Below are 16,498 nucleotides of genomic sequence, written 5' to 3' on the forward strand. Positions count from 1 at the left end.
GAGGTTGGTACTAAAGTAACAGCATGTGCCAGAAGAAGCAGCAGCAGGTTCCATCAGCCATCTAAGCAACACAGGTGGACAGGACAAAGTCAAATGCCAAGGTCAGGCAGGGAAGTACTATTTGCATCTGTGTTCATAAGAGCAGAGATGATAGTAGACTAATATAATGCTCAGCCAGTATATAAAAACCTAATACTGTCTAATATTGCGTATAATGTGTAATCAGAAGCTAGGATGATGGTAGTGGATCGTTTGAGACCTGTATGTTGTAGCTTGGGACGTCTATGGATCAAGTTTTTCATGCACATCCCACAGGTGCACAGTAAGACTGGAACTGGGAAGTCTGGAGACCAGGTTGTGTTCCTTGAGCAGTTTTTGCAGTATGACAATGTGCATTTTCCTATACAGGGAGACTACAGCCATGGGAGTGTGTTTCCGTTGGTGTTATGTGTTAAAACACCAAATTTTTCTCAGTAAAAATTGCATTTCTTTATTGATTTAATGTTTATTAAAAATTATATGAGCTAAAACATAGGAAAACTAAGTAACTGGTCCTTCTCCTGCTATTACAACATCTCTGGACATCTGGCAAATCTTTGCGTGATGGCACTGACAAAAAGACATGAAAACAAATTTTTTCACATTTTAAGCTTTTTAAAACAGCACAATGATGTTGAACTTGGACCATGCTGTTAGTCATATTACCTACAGTGGTGTGAAAAATCTTCCTGATTTCCTATTTTTTGAATGTTTGTCACACTTAAATGTTTCAGATTATCAAACAAATTTAAATGTAAGACAAAGATAATACAATTACATTTATAAATGAAGGTGTTTATTATTAAGAGGAAAATGTTATACTTCATCTTCTTTTGCAGAGCTTGCTCAATAATGTGATTTTTAATGTTGATACTGATACCAACATTTGGAGATTTAAAAATCTGATATATTAGCTAATCTAACATAAACTTCCCTAGCATTTGTTATATGTAGTTATTGGAGTTATATGGAGTTTTTTAGAAAAACTGACAATGCTGTTTAAAAAAGAAGTAAGTTAGTCGTGGATTATTCGAATCCACTCTGTTTGGATCAGCTGGTTGTTGAGTTTGTGACACGCAATGCCAACAAGTGCAACGTGCCCTCTGCTGGATAAACTATGTGACACCAACACTCATATCATGGTTGGAGGGTGTTTTGCTCATCTCTATTTTACTTTTGTTCATTTGGATTTATCAGCCGTTATAAATGCAATAATTTTACAACAATTAGAGATGAGCCATCATCCAGGCAAACATGTTGAACCACATCTGTGGTAAGATAGAGTAGTCACACAGACAATACTACAGTACATGTACATGTAGAGTGCCACCAACACATTAGCAGCAGATCCTTTCGTTCTAAAATGCTTTAACACAGAGCCAGTGGAATTCTAACTTGTTCAGCACGTTTCTGTTTGCATTCTAATGGCAAGGGGTGGCAGTTTGTTTCTGCACTTGTGGTTAGCACAAATCCATTTTCGCACAAAAACTGTAAAACCTCTCACTACACACTTAATACACTTTTCTCAGAGAGGCATGAACAGAGTTTAAACACTCTCAAAGTTCAAACCTTCATAGAAAAATAAGTCGAGTATTATAGAATGAAACCAAAGGCTTTGGGGAGAAAACTCACAAACATACGGTACAGCACTTCAGAGTCAAACTGCTAGAGGTCAAAGATTTATGTAAATTGTCCAGTACAGAATGCTGGACAGCATTCTGTACTGGAGCACAGAGGAGATTGATTGACAATGGTCTACAGCAGTGGTTCTTAACCTGGGTTCGATCGAACCCTAGGGGTTCGGTGAGCCAGTCTCAGGGGTTCGGCAGAGCCTCCACCGTGACTTATTTTGTGCACCAGTAAAAAACATATCTATGTCTTGAATTTGAAAAAAATCATATTTTATTTTTCACTAAAGAGGGGTTCAGTGAATGCGCATATGAAACTGGTGGGGTTCAGCACCTCCAACAAGGTTAAGAACCACTGGTCTACAGCCAATATGCAAATAGCGAGGTCGCGAAAGGTGAAGCGCGTTATAGCGAGGGAGCACTGTAAACCAAAGAATGGTGCGTGTGGTCAGTCAGTTCCCTAACATAACTCTAGTTTTTCTAGTAGTGTGCTGGATGATTAATGATTGTCATGGTTCTGGGTCATTTGACCCAGCATTTGGAGTTACTTATGTTTTTGGTGACTATTATGTCTTATGTTTTGGTTTAAGGTTCATTTCATTAGTTATTCTTTCATTAGTTATTATTACGAGTTATTCTGTGTCTCTGAGCTAGGTTCCCCTTGTGTTTTTGTCCTCTGTACCCCTCTGTGTTTGTGTCCTTGTGTCTCATTTCCCTTTTCTGTTCCCGTGTTTCTCTTGTCAAGCTCGTGTGTCTTTGTCTGGTTCTCACTGTGAATGTCACTTCCTGTCTTACTTTGAAGGTCACTGATCTCATGTCATGTTCAGTTTTGCTTCCCCTGTCTCGTCGTGTCTGATTAGCTCCAGCTGTGTTTCCCTCCTGATTCTCATTCCCTCATGATTCTTTGTGTATTTAAGCCCTCTGTCCGTTGTCGCGATCTTCCCCACGGTTGTGTGTTTCTCCTGGTTTAGTTTCTATTATTTCCCGTCCAGCACTAAATCAGTGTCTTTTGAGTTAAAGTCCTGTCTGCGAGTCTGCGTTCGGGTACAATCCCGCCTGCTTCACAAAGCTAGTTTATGACAAATGACACCTTTGGAAAATATTAAACTATGATTTATCTCATTCTCTTGTTGTACCTCGCCTGGTGTGAAGCTATACTTATAGCACATGTCATAAATCTGAGTTTATAAATGAATTTATTTCTAAATATGAATTTAATGCATTTCAGAGTACTGACTGTGCAGTACATAAATAAGATCACTGAGTGTGTTTATGTGTTATACTTCTTAAAAGACACTGTTTTATTTTCTCGCAGGTAAGACATCTCCATTGCATTTAAACCCGGAAAGTTTCTCTGTTCACTCAGCATGGATGAGAGGAGTGATGTGAAGTGAGAAGTAGAGCTCATACATACCCTCTATTCCTCATGACTGCCAGAGCTGGTGTATTGCACCTGGATACTTCTTTATGTACTCACGTTGCTCCAGTATCTAAAATAGAGAAACTGAAATTTACTCCTCACCAAATGGACAACCACTAATTTCTATTCCAGCACACAAGCAGAGGGTTAAATGAAAAATATCCTCCCACACACTTCCATCACATCATGGAAGTGTGTAAGCAAACTCAGCTCCTGAGCCCAGGGAGAGGTTCATCTACTTTCTAGTTTGCATGACAAATGGGAAGCTACACTTGGCATGCAGTTGGGAGACTGTGTGCATAGTTCAAATATACTCACAGAATGAAATAAAACACAACTCATGGGTGTAAAATTGCTCCCCTCTTCAGTTAATTAAAAAAGCAGCCCTAAGGATTTTAATATTTCAAAGGCAGAAAACAGGTGATGTAAACATGACCACCACTGTGTAAAACCTAGCCAAATATTTGGTGCTCTGCAGAGAATGCCCAGAAAAATCCCATCAGGGTCTTAAAGAACCCTCTTCAGCTACAAGAGGAGCCTGTGACAGGTTCCACAAAGCCCTGATTTCGGCATCAGAGTCTGGAATTTTAGAACAGAAGGGCACTGAGACATCAAAATATAATATAATATAAAAATATAGCCCGGCCAGCTCAATCTGACATTCTAAAAGGAATACAAAACATCCTCCTATAGATAATGTTAATCTCAACACGAATGACTTTAATGAAATTGTCATGCTATTTAAATAAATTGTGTATGCTCCACTTATGTAGGTTAACAAATGCTTTCTGTGATAAGCTGCACCACATTAAAGATCCCGACTAACGTGCTGCATGTTTCAACATCAGGCCTGGTGCAAGATTCTGGTAGTTTATGGGTAACAACCTCAAATTATTCATTATAACATTATTAACGATGTGTTGGTTTGTAAACTGTTTCATCCAGTGATGGAGGTTTTTACTGCAAAGAGATTGATTTCTTCACATCCACCATGTCAGTGGCAACCCATCCAGGGTTTGGAGTGGAGCTGGATTTTGAAAATAATATCAAAATTTTGAAATGAACCCTAATGCATTGAATCAGGCTTTGCAGATTTGCTGTGGTTTTCCGTTGTGTTGATCCAAATAGGCAAAAGTCATTTAAAAAGGGAAAGAGATGGGTGTAGATCCAAACCATACCCCTAATATGACAATGGTTTGCTGGAGACACTGTGGATGTTAAGCTGTTAAAGACTAAGTCAACTACGCAAGAAAAAAGACACTTATGCAAAACCAGAATAGAAAATGTTGTAAAAATGTAACATTTTGGGATGGATGTATACGACGTTCTCTCAGTAGCTTTTTGTCTGATTGTACACTCTTCAACAATGACATCAGCCAATATCAGAGAGGCCTGTTGAACCTCAGACATGACCTTATGCTCTTGATGAACACTTTGGCCTTTTTGTTGGACAACCACTCATGTCAGAGCAGGAAGTCAACTGAATTGTAAAAGGCCTTCATGACCATAGATTGGTGGAGTACACACTCCATGGAAATTGTTTTACCTTTTCCAGTTTGGAAGAGAGTCGTGACTTTGATTAATGAATGGTACACTTCTGTAAACGTAGAACACGACAGAAGACCAATGTTTGGGCTCTTTAAATAGATTAAAACCATATTTAATATTGAATCATTTTTCACAGTAAATTTATGCAGTAGTATTATGCTTTTGTAGTATTTGTTTAATAATGTTCTACTCTAGATTTAGGAATCTGGATTAAAAAAAATCTGGCCATATAATATATCAACGTAATATATCAGTTAAATGTCAATATTTTATTTTATTTTATTTTATTTTATTTTATTTTATTTATTTATTTGCCTGTCCCGTTCGGTGCTTTAGCCCCGCCAAGCAGCCGCCGGGAGTGAGCGCCCAGCCCTGGCAACTAAAAACCACTAATGCACCAACAGCCAAGGTCAACAGCCACCGGTAGGGAGTGTGGTGGGTGGAGACAGGCCTCCACACCTGGGTGGGCCTGAGATGTTCCCAGAGAGGCGGAGGTGGAGACTCAACCTGACATATAGACATAGACAAACTGGCACAAATAGACACAAGCATACATTCCCACCCTCATGCACATAAATACAAATACTCAGCACTCACCCAACGTGGAGACAAACAGAAATGAACACTATATACCCATTCACACTCCCCAAACATACTCCATACTCCCAGATCCAGGTATCACGGCCCCCAGGGTGGCAATCAACCCCCAGACCTAGGAGATGTTACCCTTTTCCCTGGGGTGGAGGCAAGCAAACCGCCCCCGGCCCAGATGGTGTACAGAGAATGGGCGTGTGAAGAAAATGTCATTATTTCTGAGAATCCAATTAAAAGGTTCTAAAGGAATATTTTTTTAACATATCAACAGCGAATAATAACAAATAATAAATAAGGAAATTATTATTGTGGACAATTTATATTCTTAAATATTGATATCATGGTCTGCTTCAACAATCCAGTGCTAGTCCTATTGCCACAACAACAGCCGCTGTGTAGAACAACATTACTATAAGATCAACAAACAAAGAAAAGAGGCAAAAAGTCTGCCTATAAGGAAAAGAAATGAAATTTCTGTCACAAAAAATAATCCACAGACTTCTCTCTGTTTTCTACTTAAAATTAGATATGTTATCCCATGCAGGGCTTCTTAGTACAGCAAAACTGATTTATTAGCACATAGCATATCACATAGCAACCATACGATGTGTAGTGGTTCTCCTTGCCTAAATGGGGGCCAGGAGGCAGAGCTGGACACAGTTGCCAGGATCTGTTCCGATTATAACGCTGAAGGCTAACCCAGGAGGTCGGGGGCTCCAAAAATAAAACATGCAAAAGAATGACTGTATGGAGAGGAAGATCAATAAATCACACATTACAATGTCACATATATTGCAGTGAAGCCCTTCTGCGTCACTGCCGCAGTGTGCAGATTGCAGAAGCTTTAGACCCTGACTCAGATTCTGAAAATCATGACCATACTTACACATTGTGGTGAAAAGAATGTGTTTGCCGAGCCTTGCGGGAAAATATTAATTTAATTTATGCAAATATGAACAAGAGTAGATTCATTTTAATTATTTAAATGAGACAGCTCTGTGTGCAACAGATTGTTCTGATGGTGAATCTGCGGCATCTTACACTTACTCTCTAATTACTAACAGCAGTGTTGTACATGGATGAAACAGAACAGAGCTGGGAGGGAGCAGGATTCCCTGTGGCCGGAACACAATGTGAGTCAAAAGGAGATAACATATTTTTCACACTCTGATGCTATGTTGATATCTAGCTTTCTCTCTGGCCCATCTGTCTCTTTCCCAACTCTCTTTGTCTCTCTCCATCTTAAACTCCCCAAGCTGAACTTTGATTAAAACTGGTGCACTCTAACTTGTTGGATAATTTTACTTCAATAAAATATAGCATAGGTGTTTCTTTCACCCACTGATGAGATCTGGGAATGTGGTTGCTTTGACAAAAAAAGATAGAGCAGGTTTTAATTAATTTAATTAATTAATAATAGGTAGATATCTTCAGCGTCCTCGATCGACAGTCCCGCCAGGCACATGATCCTCCATTTCTGCCACCCATCCATCGTGTATCCGGCAGGGAAAGTCCCTCCAGGGCACTCGGGCTCTCCTGAGCCCAGACTTCTCGTTGAGAAAAGGGTGTCAATAGCATTCAGAGACCAGTTGATCAAATCCATAATTCTCTTTTAGGTTTTAGACACAGACTGTGAGAGAGTGTTCCAGGGAAAGTAATACAAAAAACACGAGACTAGACAAGGACATAAGAAGCTAAGCTGGGAAGATACAACGCTCAGAACAACACCTATGGGCGGAAGCTGGAATACATCATGGATCAGTTGGCTGTGGTCGTGAGGTCTCAGAATCTGCTCTGTGAGCAAAAGAGTGACAAGACCACGGAATTGAAGGTAAATAACATCATGGAGAAACTGGCAGCTATCCAACGGGAGATTGAGAGACCAGTGCCGGAGTGTTAAAAACAGCTCGAAATTCTCATGAGTTGTTTGTAAAAGAAAAATCACCATCATAATGCGGCTACCCCTTCAGCACCAGCTGTGGGCTCAAGGCTGCAGCTGAACAAAAACTCCCTGATAACGACTGTGTTGAGTCTGTTCCTTCCCATTCCATGCAAGGCCACCTGGGTTGGCTGGAAGACTGTTTACTTAGCCTGGCAGGGCGAAGGACACTGTCTCAGCTGAACTCTGGACATACACACACACACGCACACAGACATATACACATGCAGATATACACTCATCCCCCCTCCCCTTCCAAACGCCTTCGACGCTTATTCCCTTCCGATGCTGACGGTGGATCATGGAGGCACAGGCTGCAGGCCCGGATGTACTGTCTACATTGGATGTCTCTCACCCTTTACCCATCTCTGTTGCTTGTCATGTGTTCTTTGGTGTATTAAGAGTTTTTTCATGTGCTATGTGCAGAGGTGTTTTTTTTTCTGTTCTCAAACTGATCTCCCTGTTGGAGCTCAGTCTGGGGGGAGTTATTTTTTCTCCTTATCTTTCCTCATGTTGTGCTTTTCCATGTTATACCCCTCTGACCTGTCTTCCCCATGTGATGTTTGTGTAATGTATGTATGGTCGGATGGGTAAGATGGCGCCGCCATTGCGTGCAATAGGTCGGCAGCCTTAACATGAAATTTCCCCTTGTGGGATTAATAAAGGTATATCAATCAATCAATAAAGGTATATCAATCAATTGCCATTTACAATGGCTCTAAATAACCGCATGAAAAAAGGTCACTCGTAATGACAGTATTACAAAAAAGTATCATCTTACTCTGCAGTTCCTGTCAGCACAGAGTCTTTAAGTATGTTGTTTGATGGGCAGAAGGGTATAGAAGACTCAAAAAGACCTGAAAGGCGGAAACATTTCAGCTGCGTTCCAAATGAGTGCTTATATTAAGCTGGCAAAAATAAATACAACATGCCAATGCCAAAAACTGCAGTTCCTCTAATGGCCACTTGAGGCTAGCTTTAAAATGGAGTCAGTCTACATAGAGTCCCATGTTAAAATAGTCAGCTTTACAACAGAAATTGAAATATTTACAGTGTCTTATAAATAGGCATCCTTTATCCATAGTAAGCAGGGCTGCTTTAGTTAGCATCTATCTTGTATCTTAAGAAGATACAGTGGCTTGTATTAGAAGATACAATTAGAAGATACAAGCCACTGTAGCCTAAAGCTGTCTGCTTGGTATAATCATGGCTTATTCCACTCACAGCATTGGTGCTGTTGGTGCCTTTTAGAATATTTTGGATCTTTATGCATACCCACTGTCTACTTTTTTTCTTTTCTTTTGCCTGACTCGTTTGGTTCTTTAGCCATCAGAATTGTCTGAAGGCCAAGAAAGATGCCCAACGGATTTACTTTACCAAGTGGATCATCACGGCCTTGCCGTATTGGTCCATTTGATTGACCTTTGTTATTATTATTTATTTATTTTACTTTATTTTCAGTTGTTACAGATGTGACAGGCATGACTGGGGGATAGGAAAGGGAGAAAGAAAGAAAGAGAGAGAGGGAAAGAAAAACAGAGGGGAAGAGGGACCAGTCCAAAGCCAAATAGCATTAAGTATATCAGATTGGAAAAAAGTTGGATCAGAGCATCCCTAATTATTTAAGAAGATAGTATTATCAAAGCAGGTAGAAATACTATGCAGAACTATGAAAGACCCAAACCTCTGCCATAGAAAAGAGTCTAAGAACTCAACTCTGAATGCTCTGATGCTCTGAATAAAAGTACAAAGTTTCATTGTCACTGATTATACAGCACCATGCATGAAGGACACAGAGGTTAAGAGATATAAAGTGGTACATCGTGAGAAAATGGGAACATTGAATAGTTTTGTCACTCCACTATTGGAAAGTATCTGCAAGCACCACTTCTCACTCTCAATGCTTGCTTACTTTTAAAGCCTAAAATAATAAGAAGAAATGCATCCCTGCTATTATGATAAGAAGCATGAGCAAGATTAATTTGACAAACACATTTCCCAGCTTTACAATAGTATTTTAATGCATAAAGTATCATTCAATGGAACGAATAGGGCTGATGGGGCTCTTGCATAATGATAAAAGGTTCCCACTGGTGAAATGGAAAACTTTATTGCATGCAATTACATCAAGTATCAGAGAAACTATCCTGAGAATGTGGGTTAGAAAAGTGTAATTTGCTTCACATTAAATGGACATGAGCTGGTGCACTACATTAGTGTTACCTGGTAAAATGAAACACAAAAAACATTTCTACATATTCTGAGATTGGGTCCAACTCTTTTTCTGCATTAGCATAAATCACTTTGAAGTTTTCTTTGTTATGTCTGGTCCCCCTAGTATTTTTTAATACCCTAAAGAATTCAACTGATGTATCTAATACTTGGCGGATTATACTCAGGCAAAACTAACTCTAAGCCTACTCCTAAGTGGTCGACTAGCAACCTTGTGGAAATTAAGAGGTTAAATCTACCTTATATGAATAATATACTTATTCAAACACCTACAATACGACTCTGCACAGTGATTGGTAGTTCTAGAGTATGTCACAAAACTGCGTCCCATGTGTGAGGTTTTTTGTGCACTTCTTTTTGGCTATCATTTTGGTGAACTCTAGGCACCACACCTGGGTGCTGAGGTTTTGGAAAACAGCATGGTTTTGGTCCTGACTAAGCATTTGTATGTGGTGTCCATATGTGGAAGTTGGGAGAGAAACCAGTCTCTCTGTGTACAAAAAATGTAGTATTGTTTATTGTAGTCATTCTTTAGACGTAAAGGAACTTGGTAGATGTGAAGATCCGATCCAGGTTGACAAGAGCCAGATCATTATGGACAGACTACTGAATTAAAGGATTTACAAAGATACACTCCTAACTGCTAAGAGTGTGTTGGGGAATGTGCTGGAACTAGACTGACCCATAGAACATTCTCTGCTCAAAGACAGGGATCTGGAGCTAACACCTTGGTGCCATTGTCAGAAAGACACCTTCAGAAGCATTGTGCATGTCTATACTTCAATGGTTGGAGCTGTTTAAGGAGACTAAAGGTATATTGTGCAAGCAGAGTCAGAGTGATTTGGTTCATTGGTGTATACATACATAGAGATAATGCCAGCAGGCCAATATATAAAACAATAATAATAACCTCATTACTCAATCTCTTTCATATCTAGCAAAGTATTTAGCTTTTTTAATATTACAAACATGATTTTAAGTAAGCAAATTCTGTACCCAAAGTACTTGAAAGTTTCAATTATAAAGTCAGTTTATTAAAGTTAAAGTCTTTGAAGAATGCCTAAAACAATCCCCTGTGTTAACCTGTTCACAATGTCCCCTGCTACTCTCCTGCTGCTCTCCTGCTTATGGTTGTTAATTAGTTTGGATGTCAAATGATGTCAAATAATTAACAAAGACAAATAGCTTTCGTGTCCACTTGCTCCTATCCCACCTCCACAGCTGTGGAGATCTTGCTCTTCTGTAGCTTGTGTTTATCATGCTAGAGAAGCCAAACCAAAGCTGCTAATGCATTAATTTATAACACAAGCTGGCAAGACAGCAAGACAGCTGCTGAAAGGGAAATACAGGGAGGCTGATCGGGTGAAAAACTGCAGTGTAACCACGTGAGTCCACTATTAGCCCTCTTGCATCAAGTTACTTTGTATGTGCTGATACAGCCTTGGGAAACAGATGTCCTTGTGTGACTGATTGCAATTATTATTGTGCAAGACTTGCTGGTTTTCATCAAAGCCAGAGCTGTGCAGTGGCTTACACTTTTATTTACTGTCAGTAGGATTGCTTGTGTTGTTTACAATCACTTAGGTGGACTGAAAAGCAGGATGGAAACAGGGAAAAGCATTATCACTTAATTAAAGGCATTTTTACCTTTTGGGGGATATAAGATTTTCCAAAGTAACATATTGTTGTAATCACATTACATTTGGATGCAAATGCAGTAATGACCTATTAGTGTAAAATGCTTACCGCGCATATATTACACGGTATGTATGTCAGATTTTGGATAGACTCGCTTACTTAATCAAAATGATCAACTTGATTGCTGATTATTACTTTCCCAGGAAACATGCCCCCTTGAAACCCATTTAGGGGAACTGTGGGCAAATCCACACTGCCCACAGTGGTAAGACCACACCATGGGCCACCCATACTAAACAGAGAGGGGGCCCACAGTGGGCAACCACAGTGTACACACAACATGTCCACACTGTAGGTGAGGGCTTCCTTACTGCACCCCTCCTTGGCTGTTGACCAAGGCACCATAGAGCGAGGCCTACATGTGCCCCACTGTACAATACCAGCAATTGGTAAGGAATGTCAACCAGAATGTTGCTCTAAAAGAAAAATAAGATTCTTTATTCACAAAGGGTCACCACATGGCTCTTGATACAACCTCCAGGAGATTTTCGTCTCTCCAATCTTTTGTAAAACAAATCAAATCAAATCAAACAAGTTAGTCTGAGACAATTTGACAATTTGAACAACTTGAATTATTATGGATTAATATGACCTTATATCTTTTGCAGAACAATCACTCCTTAATATAAATAATGTGCCAGCAAACCATGGGCCTGTTTGCTGGGTCTGGTGTCTTTTTTGTCACAATCGTAACTGTAAATTAGACAATCTTTATAAGGGAACTGTCCCCATGAGTTCAAATAGTGAGAAAGTGAAAATAAGAAGAGTGATAGGAGGAGCAGTCAAAAAAGAAATCCTAATTGGTAGCAGACAAAATACAATGACCTCAGTTCAGATTTTGAACAAATACCTGTGGGGTCATTACAGAGGCTTCTTTCATCTTAGGAGCTAATGTGTATGTAATATGTCATTTCTGTCACATGGCCAATATGTGCAGCACTAAAAGTGAGCCTACTTCTGTTTGTGACTCCCTAAGTCAACGGACTTTGACTTAGGCTCAGACTATCCCATCTGTCATGGAACAAGAGGTGGGGTACACCCTTGACAGGTTGTTGGTCTATTGCAAGGCTAACACAGAAAGACAGACAACCATTTGTATTGTTAAAAACTATCTGCTTTTAAAAGCATTCATTCTATCTTCATATAATTGGAAAGGACTGCAAGCTGGCTAGTATAATAATTTATAAGACTGTGTTGTCAGGAGCTGTGATTGTCTTTTAAGACAAGGTGACAGTTGCATAAAAAGTGACAGTGAATCTTTGAAATGGGACTCAGAACGTTATTTGCTATAAATTACTGGGAGGATCTCTTCTCAAGGTCAGCTGTAAATATGACAAGCTTCAAACAAAGGCCACTCAAACTCACCATCATCACTTGATGCTTCATCAAGGGGCCACATGTCCTGCTGCTTGTAATGCCAGGGGCTAGTTGAACAGGGGGCATGACCCAGTTCTATGGGAAGGCCTTTTAAAGTGCTTCTAGTAAAAGATAGTCAGCCTTCAAGAATATACGTACAAAACTCATAACTGGAGACAGCCAATTACTTGGCAGCTTCCATAAAGACTGAAAAGGATGAGGTTTGGGGCTGATTTGCTCTTCCGTGGCACTTGATGAAAAAGATGCCCGAGTTTACTGATCCCTTAAGAGATCACAGTCCAACAGCTGCCATATATAGAACTCAATATAATTTTTTTTGTAATATAGAGGTTGCTTTGTATTAATTCCAAATATTTGCAGATAACAGTAGAATTACTAGTTCTATCAGAGGCTACTTCAGTCCAATTCAGCAATGAACTGTAGTAATTTTTACATTGCTCAAAGAGAATTGTTTGTTAGATTTTTACAAGCTGTTTCCATCAGTTGCATGGCACCAGTGATCAGAGACTGGCCTAAAAGGGATAAACCAACTTCAGTTGTACAACTTAATTTATGGAACAGATCTACTGAGTAGACTTTAAAGACTAAGCCGGCTGTCAAAAAAAGTAAAAAATATTCAGTCAAAGAAGTGTTCTTTTTGTTGTATATATAATTTGTGTGGATTAAAGAAAATCCAAAATGAATTTAAACGAGTGCAGGTATGCTGTACAATTAGTCCACAATGGAAAAAGGTCAGCTAAAAGACACCATTAAATCCCAAAATCACCATGACATTTATGCTGCTGATGAGTGAATGTAAAACGTCTGACCACAACTGTATATTGTCTTTTTCTCAAGCATATGGTTAAAATGTGTTCTTTCTAATCAAGCTTAAATTTAGACGCATTTGGAATGCAACATATCCAAGATTAAACCCCTTCTGTTTGAAAGATGCACAAGTAACCTTACATGCTTTTGTCTGTCGTTTTTTTTTTTTAAAGGACTTGACTACTGCTAGGTTTAACAGTCTGAAACCAGAAAACACTAAAGGCTTGAAATACTAATAATGAAAGCTGTTGGGATTCCAGAGGGCAAATGCTAATCATTTTCACAAGAAATCTGTTTCAAGGACAGCTGAATGAATTGTGTTCATCCTCTGATTTTCCATTTTGCTCTGTCCAGTAATCAGGATCTGCAATGACATTCCTGTCAACCTCAGCTGTACCTTCTGTTTGGCAGCACTTAGTAAACGTTAGCATGCTAATGTGCTAAACTAAAAGCTAAACTAAGCTAAGAATTTAGCTACACTAAGCTAAATTCTTATAAAATGTGTAGCATCATTGTTTCAAAGTACAGAGTTACAGAGATTCTATAAGCAATTGGTGGTTTTTCATTGTTATATGTTATTGTAACACACAGTACTAGAATTTCTACTTTGAGAAATATCGAAGATACAACAAGCAGATGTTTTATGTTTGTGTAGACTGGTTTAATTCGATTTTCAAGAAAAAAATCTGAACTGCTGACAAGACCTTTGTCTGCTATACTTTGCCAGCGCAACATTGAAAAATAGTGCATAAAACCATAATAGTTAAGCATGGTGGATATGGCTGTTTTTAATTTCTGACTCCTTATATAAAGGTTCTTCAGCTACATTAAGGAAAAAGCCATGGTCTTTGAAACAGCTGTGTGACTGAGTGTAGAAAAAGCACAGCTGACAAACCTCTGACCTTTGACCTTCATTGTCCTTTTGAACATTTTGTTGTGCACCTTGCTTTGTAAACGCGAGCATTCTCAGTGCATTTTACTTACATCACAGTACATGACGTGACCTCTTGCTGATGAGTTGCTGCTAACATTCTAGACTGCCTTGTGTAGCTTCAATGAAAAATGTAAGTGCTTGCTATCGCAGACGCCACAGTAACATTTCCTCAGACGGTCCGTTGGTCTCTCGTGACTGATGGCGGTGGCGGATGGAGACGTTTGATAGCGCTGGCCTTATTCTGCTTTATTCCTCAGCTTCCAGTGATCATTTCCACAGGGTGTGTAGCCCTCTGCATTGCCTTTATACAGAGTTAATACCACTGGCTCTCTTTTTCCTTGCTGGCTCCTCTGCTGGCTGGTCTTATGATAGCGCAGTAATCATCAGTGTGTGTGCCAGAGATAGGTCTGCTCTGAGAATTTCCCGTAATGATCACCTACTCATCCCCTCTGTCTCAGCCTTTCATTTTGCTATGTCAGGCTTTCATACTAATCCATGCTCATTATCTTATCTGATGTAATTTGTAAAGCACATAGACAAAACTATTCAACTAGGAGCGAGGTTAATGTGTTTCTCTTTAGTTCTTGAGGATTCTTGAGTGCTCAAGTGTCTTATTTGCCGATTGAGCCCGACGTTTGACAGTCAGTGAGTGTGAACATACAAGTGTGTAAGCACAACCAAAGTCAGTATCTGGTGGATAACAAGATTAAGACACACATTGTTTGGAATCAATAGTTCTCGAATCTACCAAGCAACTGACTCACAGGCAACCTGCTCAACTTGTCTGTTTTTTTAAACCGGAGATGGAGTTGCCATCCCCTTTGCGCCATCATAAAAGTTTTCCTGCTTAATTTACTAAAGCATTTATTAACAACTTCTTCGCACATGTTAGCCAAGGTAGTTAGCAAAAGTATCTCTGTCACAATTCTAAGTCACTTTGGTACATTTTCTGGCTAATACTAGCAGTAAAAACTGCAGTATGCAGTTCGAGGCGGTGCTAAACATGGGCAGACTCCACCTTACATGATTCATTCTTGGGAACCATCTGGTGGTGGAGGCTTTGCAGTACAGCCATAATCATCAATACTGCAAAATCACCTTTTGACAGAGCAGCCAAAAAACTCACTTATTGATTAAATATTAAAAGTAAGGACGCAGTTGATTAGTTAGCTGAAGTTTTTACAATCCATAGTTTTTTTCCATGTTGCCTATATTTCTTTAAGTATAACATAAAATTACCCTGGTTGGCTATGACATGTGCATATATGTACAAATGCTGAATTTCTTTTATACATTACATTATATCAGTTAAGGAAGGAGATCAGAGACTGAAGTGATGCTTGTGCCATTTTATGAACACTGAACAATGAGCACTCGAACATGACTTTATTCATGTTTTTTAAAATACAGAAAAATTCGCAATTGGCTCACTTTAATAACTTCAGCACAAAATGGCCCGGAATCAGCTGGGAACTAAAACAGAACATAAACAGTTCCTTCAGTTCTACGAAGTCCCTCAGGCCATCAGGCATTTGCAGCTGTTCAACTGCCCTCATGCAGTCTTCCCCGTCCAGTTGAATGTAGTGGCAGATGGGCGGAGTCAAACATTTGAGCCAAACTACATTGAGCCTCCCTCCCAATTGCACACTGCAGTCAGGGACTTCTCGTTTGTCTTGCACCTTGCTCTCCCATCAGTTTAACATCAAAGACCTGCGGTTTATCCACAATGTGCATTCACAAACTACAAAGAAAAAAGGTGCTGGCCTCTCAGCTTGCCCAGCTTCAGTCATTGTTAATGGCAAGTAAGGCAAGCACTGTGTGTCTTGCTTGTCCTAAAAGAATACTACAGATAAAAACATACTACAGACTGGAGCTCTACAGACTTTTACAATATGTGATTTAAAAATCTGACCTAAACAAGGTGATGTGTTTTTTCTCTTTCAGACAAACTTTAAGTTTTATTCACTGGCTGTTATCAATGCTGATAAAAACAGATTAAAATAGCTAATATTAGCTGATAATATAATCCCACCAATAAATTGGTCAGGTTCTATTACAGACATTTTAAATAGAATAGGCGAAGAGTAGAAAATATTTAAATCAACCAATTATATAAATCCACACAGATGTCCACCAGCGAGGCATTGTTGGCCAACCACTTCCTTGGTCAACTCTGTCCATGTCCAACACTTATGTAGCACCATATTTGATCTTGCAACATGGAGTGATTTATTTTTCTCCTGTGTTTGCCCACATGATGCTGCATACTTAATACTGGAACA

At 39.3% G+C, this 16,498-nt stretch overlaps 1 protein-coding gene across 3 annotated transcripts in view; it reads right to left on the reverse strand.

The window, feature by feature from the left end:
• The window catches only part of LOC116309297 (heparan sulfate glucosamine 3-O-sulfotransferase 5), a 100,906-nt gene that overhangs the window by 51,971 nt on the left and 32,437 nt on the right, over nt 1-16,498 (reverse strand). For all 3 annotated transcript variants that reach the window (XM_031725867.2, XM_039598583.1, XM_039598582.1), the window contains one exon: nt 3,082-3,157. The gene's annotated coding sequence lies outside the window, so the exon portion shown is untranslated. The remainder of the gene's footprint in view (nt 1-3,081; nt 3,158-16,498) is intronic.

The sequence above is a fragment of the Oreochromis aureus genome, linkage group 15, assembly GCF_013358895.1.
Source record: "Oreochromis aureus strain Israel breed Guangdong linkage group 15, ZZ_aureus, whole genome shotgun sequence".
NCBI classification, from domain to species: domain Eukaryota; kingdom Metazoa; phylum Chordata; class Actinopteri; order Cichliformes; family Cichlidae; genus Oreochromis; species Oreochromis aureus.